Source organism: Nicotiana tomentosiformis, chromosome 4, assembly GCF_000390325.3.
Source record: "Nicotiana tomentosiformis chromosome 4, ASM39032v3, whole genome shotgun sequence".
Taxonomy (NCBI): domain Eukaryota; kingdom Viridiplantae; phylum Streptophyta; class Magnoliopsida; order Solanales; family Solanaceae; genus Nicotiana; species Nicotiana tomentosiformis.
The window spans coordinates 9,562,570-9,567,569 of record NC_090815.1 but is presented as its reverse complement, the minus strand read 5'-3'; positions in this window follow the sequence as shown (position 1 = coordinate 9,567,569).

Genomic DNA, 5,000 nt, shown 5'->3' with positions numbered 1-5,000 from the left:
CCCGTGAAGGAGTTACTTCTGGAATTTGAAGACATCATGCCACAAGACATGCCAAAGCGTCTTCCGCCTAGGCGAACTGTGGACCATGAGATTGAGTTGGTGCCGGGTGCGAAGCCACCTGCCCGGGCGCCATACAGAATGTCACAACCCGAACTCGCCGAGCTTCGGAGACAATTGACGGAAATGCTAGACACAGGGATCATTGTGCCCTCTAAGTCCCCATACGGGTCCCCTGTGCTATTCCAAAAGAAACATGATGGTAGTTTGCGACTCTGCGTGGATTACCGGGCTCTAAACAAAATCACCGTGAAAAACAAGTACCCTATTCCGCTAATGGCAGACTTGTTTGATAGACTGGGTGGTGCGATGGTATTCACCAAAATAGACCTGAGGACAGGTTATTGGCAAGTTCAGATTGCAGATGGTGATGAGCACAAGACGACCTATGTGATAAGATATGGGTCGTACGACTTCCTGGTTATGCCCTTTGGCTTGACTAACGCGCCAGCCACATTTTGCACCTTGATGAACCAAGTCTTCCGAGAATACATTGATGAATTCGTCGTGGTCTATTTGGATGACATTGTGGTATATAGCCAGACACTGGAAGAACACCTGGAGCATTTACGGAAGGTCCTAGCCCGATTGCGGGAAAACGAATTATATGCGAAGCTATCTAAGTGCTCCTTTGCTCAGAAACAAATTGACTTCCTCGGACATGTCATTGAGGAAGGGAGGATCAAGATGGACCAGCAGAAGATTCAGGCCATTACAGAATGGCCACCTCCTAAAGATATACATGCCTTGAGGTCGTTCCTTGGTCTATGCAACTTCTATCGGTGTTTTGTGAAAAGTTACTCCCTCATTGCAGTGCCGCTGACAGAACTTCTCAAGAAGGCCACCCCGTGGGATTGGGGCCCCAAGCGGGCAGAGGCCTTCGACGCATTGAAGATGGCTATGTCTAGTAGCCCAGTCTTGGCCCTCCCTGACTTGGCCAAGCCATTCAAAGTGCAAACGGATGCCTCCGACTATGCACTTGGTGGAGTATTGCTACAAGAAGGGCATCCCGTAGCGTACGGGAGCCGAAAACTGAAGGATGCAGAGTGGCGCTATGCCGCCCATGAGAAAGAATTATTGGTTGTCGTTCATTGCTTACGCCTTTGGAGGCATTATCTACTAGGAGCCCCATTCGTGGTCAAGACAGACAACACAGCCGTTAGCCATTTCATGACCCAGCCAAAGCTGAACGGTCGACAAGCTAGGTGGCAGGAACTCCTAGCGGAATTTCACTTCAACCTGGAGTACCGAAATGGAAAGACCAATCATGTTGCTGATGCACTCAGTCAGAGAGCTAATCTAGCATCGATGTGTGGTGGATCAGTTTTCCACGGTCGGAGATCTCACAACTATCTTGGTTGTGGTGGATCGGTTTTCCAAGTATGCTACCTTTATAGCAACCCCACAATATATATCAGCAGAAGATACAGCTCGATTATTCTTCTCTTATGTCGTCAAATATTGGGGCTTACCTAAAGACATTGTTAGTGATCGCGACTCACGCTTCACTAGCAATTTTTGGACCCAACTCTTTAAGTGCCTCGGGTCAAAATTGAGTCATAGCTCAAGTTTTCATCCGCAATCTGATGGCCAGACGGAGCGATTCAATGGCATGCTAGAGGAATATCTCCGGCACTTTGTGACCGGATCGCAGAAGAATTGGGTGAAGCTTCTGGATGCTGCTCAACTGTGTTTCAATTCACAAAAGAGCTCAAGTACCAACAAAAGCGCTTTTGAAATTGTTACCGGACAGCAACCGCTACTCCCACACACAGTGAACGCACCAAACATGTCAAAATCTCCTCGGGCTGCTAGCTTCTCAAAAGAATGGAAGCAAAATTTGGAGATAGTGCGGAGCTATCTTGTCAAAGCCCAAAAGCGGATGAAGAGGCATGCTGATCAGAATCGCCGCTTTGTTGAATACCAGGTGGGAGACAAAGTGATGGTCAAAATCCCAAAGCGGTACTTGTTTGCAGGGGTCCATGACCCTCGCCTATTGCAAAAATATATTGGACCCTTGTCCATTGAAAGGCGCATTGGGAAAGTTGCATACCGGGTGGATACCCCAGCTTGGTGGAAAATCCATCCTGTTTTCCATGTCAGTCTCCTGAAAACCTTTTCGGGAAGATATGGAGGATCCTTCACGAAGCCAACTCACAATACCAAGTATTCGAGGCCCCAATTCAACCGGGAAAAGGCGTGCTGAAGCTATTCTTGATGATCGAGTGATTCACGCCTCAAGAAAAGATCACCAGGAGTTCTTGGTGAAATGGCAGGGATGTGATGCAGAGGAGAATACTTGGGAGAGGGGAACAAACCTCAAAGCCTACAAGAGCCTGATTGATGATTACCTTGCAAGGAAGGCGCCGAGGACGTCGCCAACTCAGGTGGGGGAGAATGTCATGGGCGGCTTTCCAGCCATGCCCCATGATCCCTTGGACGCGCCCCGTGGCGTCCTGGCCAGCCTCCCAACGCCCGTCGCCACGGTCGGCCCCGTGGTCTCGGCAGCTCCAAGTGACAAGCGCGCATGTGCCTCTGTCGCCCCACCGATAGCCATCGCCAGCGCCCAGCCACAGGCAGATGCCAACAGCGCCGCGCGCGCAGACCCTGATGCTAAAGACAAAGTTGCTGCCAACGGACTTGTTGCTGCTTTGTAGAAGACTAAGTCCTTTTCATTGTAAATATAGAGTAGTTTTGCTGCATTTTCTTTAAGTGTGATTTTCCAGCTTTCATAGATCTAGTCATGTAACTTTGGTTTATTTTTTTTAAGCATTATTAAGGGGGACCAAGCAATCAAAACTTTCAAGCAAGCAAACAATTCTCTGTACTGGTGTCTCTCCCCCCCCGACACCGTCTTGTTTTTCTGTAATAGCTTTCATTCAATGCAATCAAGCTTTCTTTCATTCTCAATTCTCTTTTCTGCTCTCTTTCAATTGCTCATGACATTGGTTTTCCCGTACGGCACTGACAATCTAGTCTAGCGTACGGAGGGGACCTCAGTTGGCGGACAGCAACCGTACTGACATCGGTTGCCTAGCCTTACGTCGCCCTTCCAAGGAACTTCAGGAAGGCACCGCGTAACATTACACATGCATGGCTTAATCTTTGAGACAAGCATATGACTACTGGTAGGATCAACCAGGTAGCCATCCTCATTGACGTCGGTGCCGCATGAGCATGTCCAACCCAAAGGGCACGGCCAAGTCCAATACGAGCACGACCGTCATTCATAAGGAGCATTCTTTGGGCAGATAGGAGCCAGTGAAGACCACATGCCCATTGCGTTTACCAAATCCGAGAGTCCTAGCATACTAGTCATAGACCTAGCCATCGCACGACGAAGCGAGGACGACATGGGACACAACTGCAGCTTTTGGTTCACCCCGCACATCAAACGTGAAAGGCGAAAGGCAATCGATTGTGCTTGATAATGCCTGGGCATTAGGTATCCAACACAGAAAACCGACGCCGAACAAGCCTAATTTGCACTTGTGCCATGACTGAGATGGCATGCGGTCTAGGACGTCACTGCACAAGCAGGGATCCAACCTAGCCACACAAGCCTAACACCACTCATGTGCCACACGTACACTTGCCTCATCGATACATGCCGACAACAGCCCCAACACGCGACGCACAGCCATGTGTTGTTTCCAATGCCAACATTGCAAAGCCAAGACAAGCCCTGCCAGGCACGAACCGTTGGAGTGTAGAAACGAACAAGGCGCCACAAATTAAAGCCACAGACACAACCCATAACAACCGCATGACCTTCAACATGTACTAAACTCAGCACCATGCGCACGGCACCTTGCAGCGCTACTTGCACGAGGCCTTGTCGTTCTATTGCCAAAAGCCATCAGCTGCCACGAGATACCGCCACCCGATGTTTCCCACAACAACCGATGGAAATTGGCACGTACTGAGCTTATCCCCATGGGCATGGCACCTTGCGGCGCTACTTGCACGATGCTTCACCGTTCCGTTGCCAAAAGCCATCAGCCGCCACGAGTGATGCTAGACACAACATACAACAACCGATGGCAATTGGCACGTACTGAGTTTATCCCCATGCGCACGGCACCTTACGGTGCTACTTGCACGAGGCCTCGCCGTTCCGTTGCCAAAAGCCATCAGTTGCCACGAGTGATGTCGCCTCCCGATATTGCCCCCAACAACCGATGGCAATTGGCACGTACTGAGATTAGCCCCATGCGCATGGCACCTTGCGGCGCTACTTGCAAGAGGACTCGCCGTTCCATTGACAAAAGCCATCAGCCGCCACGAGCGATGCCAGACACAACTCACAGCAACCGACGGCAATCGGCACGTACTGAGCTTAGCCCCATGCACACGGCACCTTGCGGCGCTACTTGTACGAGGCCTTGCCATTCCGTTGCCAATATCCATCAGCTGCCACGAGCGATGTCGCCTTCGGATGTTGCCCCCAACAGCCGATGGCATTGGGAACGTACTGAGCTTAGCCCCATGCGCACGGCACCTAGCGGCGCTACTTGCAAGAGGCCTTGCCATTCCGTTGCCAAAAGCCATCAACCACAACGAGCGATGCCAGACATAACTCTCAACAAGCGATGGCAATCGGCACACACTGAGCTTAGCCCTATGCGCACGGTACCTAGCGGCACTACTTGCACGAGGACTCGCCGTTCTGTTGCCAAAAGCCATCAGCCGCCACGAGCGATGTCGCCTCCCAATGTTGCCCCCAACAACTGATGGCATTCAGAACATACTGAGCTTAGCCCCATGCGCATGGCACCTTATGACGCTACTTGCACGATGCTCCGCCGTTCCGTTGCCAAAATCCATCAGCCGCCACGAGCGATGTCACCTCCCGATGTTGCCCCCAGCAACAAATGGAAATCGGCATGTACTGAGCTTAGCCCCATGTGCACGGCACCTTGCGGTGCTACTTACTCCATTGC